Below are 9,332 nucleotides of genomic sequence, written 5' to 3'. Positions count from 1 at the left end.
TGGAAGGAGGATTTATCTGGGAGTTGGCAGCTAACGTCTACGGGGTCTGCCACAGGAAGGAATAGGGTTGAGGCTTGGGTGATATCATTCAAAATTATCTTCAGTTGGCCTTCTGGGACTGGGATCTTTGATCATCGCAGAGTGCAGAGGAGCATATACAGCTTTAAGAAGGGGAGAATGTAGGAGAGATGACCAAAACTAGTAACAAACATATCTGGGACCAGGGAGCTGCTGTGCTATTCTGACCCACTTTGACATGTTGTCTTCAATACTGGTCACCACCAGAAACTCCCAAGGAAAGTGTAAGAAACCCCATAGTTATGTGACTCACCCTCTCCACAAAGACCCAACAAGTCTGAGGTGGAGTGTAGCTCCCAGGCAAGAAGAGCTCTATTTGTTTCAAAACCTTGTTGTTCTATTTGAGGAGACAAGCGCTCACCACTGAACTTTGCTGAGATCTTGGAATTAGACAACTAAAAGGGAAAAAAGAGGCAGAATTTAGATATTTGAAATATCTGTGGCAAATTCCTGCCTCCAGGCTCATGGTCAGAGACAGGTCTCTGCTGCTACTTGTCAATCAAATTCTTACTTCAATTGTTTAGTATATTGTTAGTGAAGTTCATTTCCACAGGTTAAATCCCCTGGAGGCTGTTAGTGGTTAGAGATGGGTTGGGGAAGAGGGTCCCACAGAAGTGGCCTGTGCTGATAAAGAAGGGGATGAAGCAGGAGGCCATGAGAAAGGGGTGACGATGAGCTGATAAGAGGAGAGTAGGGAAGGAGGAGTAGCTGCCCTGAACAGGAGTAGGTTGAGATGTTTGAGATTCACAACCAGCCCGTGCAGGGTTGTTTAAAGGCTCCCAAGTCTTGACACAGCGGCACCTGAGAAAGCCCAGGCCCATGTTAGCTGTGACCAGTGGACATGTAATAGGAGAAAGTGAATTCCGCACAGGCGAGCGTCAGGAGCTGCTTCCTCATGGGGATCACCTGGGATCGAAGACCCGCTGCTCGTTAAGATTTATGGGTGCTCCAGGCAACTATGGCAGCTGTTCACAGCACAGCCCGACAGACCAGAGGCTGCTGTGAGGATGGCATGGGCCGTCGCAACCGTTGCAAACCACGCGTGAGAGGAGCATGGTTTAGAAGTCACGCGTCTGCCTCTGTGCATTTAGCACCGGTAGCCCTGGAGCCTTTCTTCACCCAGGACCAGCAGCACCCTGTTACCCAGTAACTTCATCTATCCAGTAACCCACCAGGCACCCAGAGACCTCCTGCCTGCTGGAGATGGAGGGATGTGCTGCAGGGGAAGGGAGCGATGCTGTCGCTCTCTCCCTGGGACCCCAGTGGCTCTGCAGGGAACAGTCTACGGTGGTGGTGGTGGTGGTGGCAGTGGTTTTCTGACCCACCAGAAAGTGGACTGCAGATGTGTTTCCCACCAGGCAGCGCTGCGGTCTGGTAGTCTTTTTGGGTTCAGATGTGCAGGTCAATCACTTCTAATTTACACCGCAGGAGTGACACATCACAACATCCTAGAGGACTTTTCCAACCTTAATGATTCTTTGATCCTATGATCCTACAGACGGTAATTTATTTAAAAGGGGAAAAGAAGCATATTGCGGAGGAAGGGGTGGGGAGAAGACGATGTACCTGCACGGCACTGAAAGCCAATGGTGGCTGCAGGGAAGTCAAAGAAGAGGCTAAACCCATTTCCTAGCAGTAGCCCAGGGATAGGAGAACCGAATAGCCGTGAGATGATGGCTTTGCCAGCCACTGGTTTGTATTGTTATAACTCTTCTGCAGTTGAACATTCTGGTGTTACAGGTAGTTGACACAGATGTAAAAGTTATTGGTTGAGCCCCCCCACCCTCTCTCTATTTCAGCCTTTTCCTTGTAGCACTTCAAGATTTTTTTTGCCTTTTTCTGTTTATTCAGCCAGCTTTGGCATTGCATGTATTTCTTGCCACAAATGCCTCCCTGTTTAAATGTCAAGACTGATTATTTAGGAGATTATTGGGCTCAGGAAGAAATTAAACATGCTGTAATAATGTGCTGTGATCCTGGCACATTCTCACCACAGTAGTGGATATTTATGCAGATAATGAGAGCATCAGGAATTAAATTAATTAGTTTTCATGTTGCAAAGAAAATCAGATTCTGAAGGGAGGTAAATCTTCATTCTCCAGTACAAATCTGATGTAAAGCTTCAATTGCTTTTTTACAGGGAATGTTGTTTTCTTTTTAATGTATCATGGTGTTTTTTCTTTGAGGGTAACGGGAGGATTTCTGAACACAGAGACCAAAAATTAAAATACTTGAGCTTACTTTTCAGACAAAAACAAAAACAAAAAAAAGCAGAACATTCAAATAGAAGCAAACAAAAAAAGCATAGATTTTCTTTTTCCACTGAAAAGACATTTTTAATCCCCCCAAAAGGTCTGATGAGGCAATATTTGTCCACGTCTGCTCTGGGGGTTTAAGTCAATATTTGCTGGAAGTTAGAAAGAGATTCCTGCTATTGATCCACGTTTGCTTATTCTGGATTTTTCTTGCAGTTTTCCCAACGCATTTGTTCCTTGCCAGCATCTGAGACAGGACATGGCATTGCTCAGGGGTCTGGTCCAAACTCGGCAGCCCCCCTCGCTGAAGCACAGTCAGGAGGCCAAAACAGGGCGCTGTGAGGGTAAGGTGGGTTGAAATGCAGAGGAGAGCTCTGGATGTGCCCAGCTGAGAGCAAAGCTCAGTCCACGCAGCTCTTGGGTGGAGGGTGAAGTCTTGTTCCCACTTGCTTCATGGCAGACCTCCTGCCTGGTCCTAATGCTGGACTGGGCACTGCCCGTCGGCATGCTCCCAGGTCTGCAAACCATAATGTCAAGGCAATAATTTATAAATGCTCACCCAGAAGGAGTTCAACATTTCTAACACCTTCATCCATGGACTATTTCTTTCACCTGCGATGTCTTTTGGCACTATCCTCTTCCGTCCTGTTGGTGCTTAGAGGTTCCAGAGCAGAAACACAAGTGCAATCACAAGAGTTGGAAAAGAAAGAGATTGAGCCCACTTTGCTGAGCCCACTGCAGAGGACGAGCTTGAGACACCCGCCTGGAAAGTCTTCGAGAGAAATATTCACTGCCTATGCCCCTTGCTTAATACTCTTCATCTGGATAAAGTTAAAGAAATCCCAACCCTCTCCCAAACACAAGAATGTATTTAGCATTTAGCAGAAGGTCAAAAATTAATTTCTCTGCGAGGAAGTTGTATGTCCCACACATATGAGCGATTTACTTCCCATAATTTGTGTGCTGGTTGGACTTTGCTGAGCTGTGGGCTGCAGCTCGTTCCTGTGTTTGCACTTAGCAAATATGGACAGACCCACACTGAAACAGGTCCCTGGAGCTGTTTTGTTTCCTCTGACCAGACCCAAGATGAAGCCCCTGTTCCCCAAACCAAGAAGAAAGATAACTGGTAAGAAGAAGCTGTGGGAGGTGGAATCTGCCCTTGGTATGGAGAGGTGAAAGTAGGCCAAGTTTTGAGCCCAAATGTACATGGGTATGTGTCCACCACGTTGAGATATGCAGAATTAATTACGGTCCTACTGTTGAATGCTTCTAACTTGCAGTATCCCCATGCCCTGCCATAATGAAATACACAGTTTAACCTGGTGACCCAGAGAAGACCTTAGACTTGAGGACCTTGATAAGAAGCAGCAGCTCAATCTGGCATGGGAAGGGGCAGGTGGGTGTAGTGCAGAAGTCAGGGAGCTCCTCAGGTTGGGGTCAAATAAAAGTATAAACATACAATGAGCCCCTCTTCCCTCTCTGGCTGCATTCAGGACAGCTCAGTGGCATCCAAATCAGACCAAGTGCTCTCTTTGGTACGACCACTGTAAATTTTTGATCTATTTAGGCTGTCAAGCTCTGGACTGTTTCAGAAGACCCAATTAATGATCTCCATTGCAGTGCCTCTCAACATCACCCATATAAAGCAAGACTTGCCTCCTCTGAGATTTCCAAGAAGGAAGATGAGTCCTGCTGGCAAAAGTGCTGGGCCGAGACAGAAATCAGGGGGAGCCTAGGCAAAGATGTGTGTGAAAAAAGGTAGCTGGGAGTTAAGGCAAAGGATGCCAGCAAGAGCACCTCATCTGAGGATGCACCTCTGGAATATGTCCAGTTTGGCAAGCTGGGGGGGAACCTCCTTCATTGCTGTTACTGTCTTAAAGCATGACTTGAATATTGCTTCATCCACTGCTTTTGGGGATAACATTTAGGGTTTGCCCATGGGATGACTGACATCGGGACGTGAGGGGCTGGCAGCGCCCACCTGGTTCTGCAGCAGAGTCACACTCACAGGACTGGGGAAATGTTTAGGGGGGCAATGCCTGGCCACAGACCGAATCAGGAGCAGAGGTAGGAAAAGCAAGAAGCACGTGCATCACATTTGCTGCACCCCATGCAGCTTTTTCAGTTGGTGAGGATCTCAAAACCTCCACTTTGTTAAATTTCCTTATAAAAAGGAGGATTGCAGCACACATTTATGCAATAGTTTCTCACAACTCGCATCACAAAATTATGGGGTGGCCAGATTGCCAAGATTGTCTCCCCACATGTTACTTTTCACATTCGTATTGCCTGTCTTTTCAACTTTGGGGACAGCCAAGGGAATTCCCTCTGCAGGTGACGGCACAAAGTGCGACACCCTTCCTGCTGCTGAATGTTGTAGGGCTGATATATGTATCATCGACACTTATCCCAGGAAAAAAATAAGACTCAGAAAGGCTCAGAAAGATTTTACTGAGGATTGTGAAATGAAGGGAACCCCACTATCCCAAAGGCAAGGGCTGCCCTTAACCACAACACTGTGTCCCACTCACTTGTGGTGACACCAATAAGTTGTGAGATGTTTTAGAGGACACACTTGCTCCTCAACTGGCTCCAACACAAGGGCCATATCTTCAGCCAGGGTAAATCTATGTGACTCCACGGCACAGGAGACATCAAGAGCTATAAAGCATCTGCGGTCTAGGCTCAAGTTTCCCAGCAGTGAGAGCTGGAAAAGACCTAAGAGAATTTCGATCCATTTGTCTTGCTGAGGCAGAATTGCTCCTCACCGTGTATTTTCTCTTACTCTGACCTGTCTTATTTTAAAAGCAATGGGATGTTCCCTAAGGTGTTTCTGGGGGGATTCTTTTCAGCTTGCCTTGTCAAGGCTTTTGCAACAGTTGAACACAGCAGAGCCAATGGTCGGGAAACCAATCAAGTGCCTTAGGTGTGGAAACACAAGGTCGGGCCCCCTGGGAATGGGTCCTTTCAGGGAGCAGTGTTTTAGAAGCACTGCCCTAGAAGCAGAAGCAGTGCCTTAGAAGCAAATCCTATTCCCTCCCCAAAGCTATTGGGTTTGAAACTAGTGATTTTCCCTAGATTTTTGGGCATGGTCCAGCTGTCCCATGTCCCCTTCTCTGTTTCTTCCCGTTACAGCTTGGCGTTGAGTGCTCCAGGGTCAAGGCTGCAGAAGGAAAGACAGACTTTATTGTTTTTTAGTATTATAAAGATAAATGCGCCCATCAACGCGGTTCCACCCACTGCTGCTAACCCTTCTGAGGGCATGCAGTGGTGGCCATGAAAAGCCCCTGCAGTCAGTGGGGAAAGAAGCCGCCTTTTCTTCTCTGCCTGAAAATCTATGCCACAGATCTATGGCATTTATATCAAAATCTGTGCCAAGCTGTGTTGGCTTTGGGGCAGTGGGGGTTTCAGCCTTCAGCCCTTGTTGACTGACTGTGCTGTGTTAGAGCCTGGGCTGCTGGATCCACCTCTTATTGGGGTGGCAGGGGGTAACTTGTGGTGATTCACATTGATTGAAAAAGCATTGGGCCAGAAGAGATATGGGAAGGCCAACTACACCCCCTCCCCCTCCAAAATTGTCTTAGGAGGTCTGCAAATGAAAGCTTGATGAGGAAAAATTGCCCATCCTGTGGGTATGCCAAGGAATGTAAGGGAAAACCAGAGGGTTATGGAAAGACCCTATGTTTGGTTCCATCGTATTAATCAATAGTAAATTTTGGCCTCCCGTAGCCTCCTTTCCCCTGAAACAACCCAAAGTGTTCCTTTCTCATGCACAAATGTCACTCTATTCACCAGTCAAAGGCAACTTTCTTGTGACCACATTGTATAGTGCACAGCAATTCTGGAGAGCAGACTGAAATACGAAACAAAGAAAACTTGGCAGCAGGAATTGGAGGAGGCAAAAACGTGTCTCCTCCTGGAAATGGTCTGAAGGACAAGTCTGAGACTGACTTTTCAAAGGGCCACATGAGCTGACAGTCTGCACTGGGGCTGCTCTTCAAATATTATGAGAAGGCTTCGAGACCATCAGAGGGCAAATCTTGAGTTTGTGCCGAAATAGAGATGGGAAATCGTGGCACAACTGTTGCTGGAATACCCTGGGGTTTTTTTCAGACTAAGCAGGGTGGATCGTTCGGAGAAGCAGACACATTTCTGGATACTTGTCGGCTCTTGAAAGGCTTATGACAGTTCTTCAAGCCCAGTTTTCTTTCGAAAGCTTGCATGGGAAAGTTATAAAGGAAGGCATAATTCTAAATCAATGAGTTTCTGCTGCTCATGTGAATATATGACTTTGTGTGTCCTCTAGTCATGTAGATATACAACTGCTTTTTTAGGTTGCATTGGAACCAGTTTCTGCTAAAATTGTGTGAGTGTGTCTGAAAAGATCATTTGGGTCCAGAAGATCTGGGGATAAAAGCCTTTCCTGCAGGAACAGCCAGCAGTTGTGCTGGTGATCGAATGCATAGGCCATGGGCACGCTCATCTCTAGCCCGGGGTCTTTGCTGCATCGGCTAACCGCTGGCCTGCTGGCATGCTTCAGAGCTGAAATCCTGACCACTGCCAGGGATCACAGCAGGGTCCTGCTGAAATCCAAAACTGGGTAATGAGAATTTTGTTAATCACAAAATATCGCTCCTACAGACACAGCTGAGCCCAGGCCCAAGCCGATGGAGGATGAGCCATGGCTGCACCCCACCAGAGCAGCTGTGGCTTTCCGAGCCCTGATGTGCAGCTACGTGCCAGTGATGCACCAATGAACCCCTGCACCGTGTACGTACCAGCCTGATAGGTCTGTGCTTGGTGCCCTACCAGTAGTGCGTAACGGCTGGTTGGGATGGCACATCAGCCCGATCAGGGTCTCCTGCCCATTTACTGACCTATGCAGAAGTTTGTAAAGGGGATCTATCCCATCCCCTTTCGCAGTCTCAACTCACTCAGCTCCTCTTTGCTCCCATCCATGTTCCATCACCTCTCCAGGTCCCTCATTACTCACCTCTCCCGGAGCCCAGGAAGACATCACCACCCACTGAGCCCATGGCATGTCTCCTGGGACTTCCCTGGCACCTTCTGATGGTTAAACAGTTTCCTCCATTAACTGAGTTTCAGGACACAGTTTTAATGAGGTACGTGAAGTAGCCAGGGGTCAGTGTTCATGGCTTGCATGTTTTAGCAATCACGTTTGACAGTCAAAGCATGAGGAGGCAGGCATGGCGGGATTTACGTACAGGAGGTTCATTGCTGACCTCTCCAAACTATACCATACTGAACATTACTGCCTTCCAGCTTTAATATACCGTTAGTAACCTTGACTGCATGCTTTTCTTTGCCTTCCCTTCGCTTTTCCCTTCCTCTTCCCTTTCTCCTTCCCATTCCCCTTCCCTTTTCCCTCTCTTCTCCCATCTTGTCCCCTCTCCCTATCCCTTCCCACTAGTGGCTAATTATGCAAGGCAAGAGGGAGCCATAGAGCAGAGGCACAGCTTTGTTCCCAAAACCATGCTTTAAAGCAGATGACTGTTGTCACCTATGGGTAAATCATGGTTTTCCATCGCCATCGTTGGGGCTGTAGGTGTTTACAGCAGCTGACCATCTTCCCCATCTCAATGCAATAACGCTCAGGAGTGGTGTGATACCTCTGAGTATTCCAAGTGTGAGGACGGAGATGGTGGGATGAACTTCTCTGTCTCTGAAGCTGGCTAGGACAGGGAGGCAGCTTTTTCTGGGGAGAGTACGCTGGGGTTCCTGTTCAGAGCACTTAAAACAAGGGTAGATAAATAAAAGGCAATTCTTGAGGCTCACATGGATAAGCTCTGCTTAACCTCAGCCTCTGGATGGAAGTACTGCCCTGGTTTTGCTCCAGGGCCAGGCTGAACACCTCTCACATATCCTAGCACAGGCCCTGGCTGGGGATGCTCCAGCCTCATCATGAGCTAAATAAAGTCACAGGGAAGCCCTGAGGCATGGATAATCTGGTGCTGGGCCAGGAGAGGTGAGTAGGGCTCCATCCACCCAAGTGTTTTGCGTGTGTGCCCCACAGATCCTTCAGCTTTCCAAAAATCGGTGGTGTGGCTGGAGAAGGCAGGTCCAGAGCCCCAGGTACCTGGCATCCATGCTGGGAGAAGAGTTTTCTGGCTCCTGTGGCTGTTCAAGTGGAAGAGCATGGCATCTCAAGATGCTTCAAGCCATGGGTACTCATTTTGTGGCTTGGGTGGAAAGGAGGAGGTGGACCTCCAGCCCTCCCCAGCCCCTTTGCCTATTTCTTAGCTCTTTTACTCAGGCAGTGCCAATCAGCTCTGAATCAAGAGAAGCAAAGGGCGACAGGGCCAGTTTTAAAATTAGACTTGTAAGGAGCCCTTATCTCCAGCTAGGCTTTATCAGACAAGCAGGCAAGCCTTATCCCACCCCGTAATCCCCTCTTCTGGAGGCTCTTGAACGCCAGTGACAACAAAAATGTGCTGTGTTGAAATCGTTGCCTGAGGAAATGTGAACTATCACACTAGGGCTCCCCCGGCTCCCCATCCTTGGCTGTGGCTACATTTCATCAGTGGATAATTGCTCGCTTTGCAGCAGTTGTTCTGGAGAAACTGAAGCATCTTCCCTCTTCGCCCGGCTCACTCTGCAGGGCACAGGGAGATTAACTGATGGTAGCCCCCTTCAAAGAGCTCATTAATGTCACCAGGGAGTTTTTCTGCTGTAATAATGATGGAGTTGTTTCAAGTCCGGCTGTATCCGATTCTTAATGTTTTACTTCAGATCAGGTGCTGGATAGTGTTTGATGTGGTGCCAACCGCAAACCAAAATGTATTCTGCAGAGGGAAGGGCCGGAAGGGATAAACCCTACCCTGAGATGAGGGTCCTGAATGGAAACCTCAGACCCAAATGGCCTGGAAAAAAATGGATTTAAGTATTATGCTTGGCCCTGAGGCATCTAAATAAAATCCTGAAACCAAACAACTTCTCTCCCTTACTCCGTCCGCCTTCTCTTGGGGTACCTCTAGTTTT

At 47.9% G+C, this 9,332-nt stretch overlaps 2 long non-coding RNA genes across 3 annotated transcripts; one reads left to right on the top strand and one right to left on the bottom strand.

Annotated features, from left to right (window-relative positions):
• Positions 1 to 2,149: 2,149 nt before the first annotated feature.
• Positions 2,150 to 3,300, bottom strand: LOC142052044 (uncharacterized). Its single transcript, XR_012658688.1, has 2 exons — positions 2,946 to 3,300; positions 2,150 to 2,850 (listed from the first exon to the last, which is right to left on the bottom strand). It is a non-coding gene; the product is annotated as an uncharacterized LOC142052044 (long non-coding RNA).
• LOC142052043 (uncharacterized) lies at positions 2,540 to 9,253 on the top strand. 2 transcript variants are annotated; one of them, XR_012658687.1, is made up of 4 exons: positions 2,540 to 2,677; positions 2,993 to 3,459; positions 7,311 to 7,456; positions 9,084 to 9,253. It is a non-coding gene; the product is annotated as an uncharacterized LOC142052043 (long non-coding RNA). The 2 variants fall into 2 exon arrangements; XR_012658686.1 differs by having other exon boundaries at positions 2,540 to 3,459.
• Positions 9,254 to 9,332: the final 79 nt, after the last annotated feature.

The sequence above is a fragment of the Phalacrocorax aristotelis genome, chromosome 1, assembly GCF_949628215.1.
Source record: "Phalacrocorax aristotelis chromosome 1, bGulAri2.1, whole genome shotgun sequence".
NCBI lineage: Eukaryota > Metazoa > Chordata > Aves > Suliformes > Phalacrocoracidae > Phalacrocorax > Phalacrocorax aristotelis.
The sequence above is the reverse complement of the archived record's forward strand: the minus strand, read 5'-3'. Positions and strand labels throughout refer to the sequence as shown.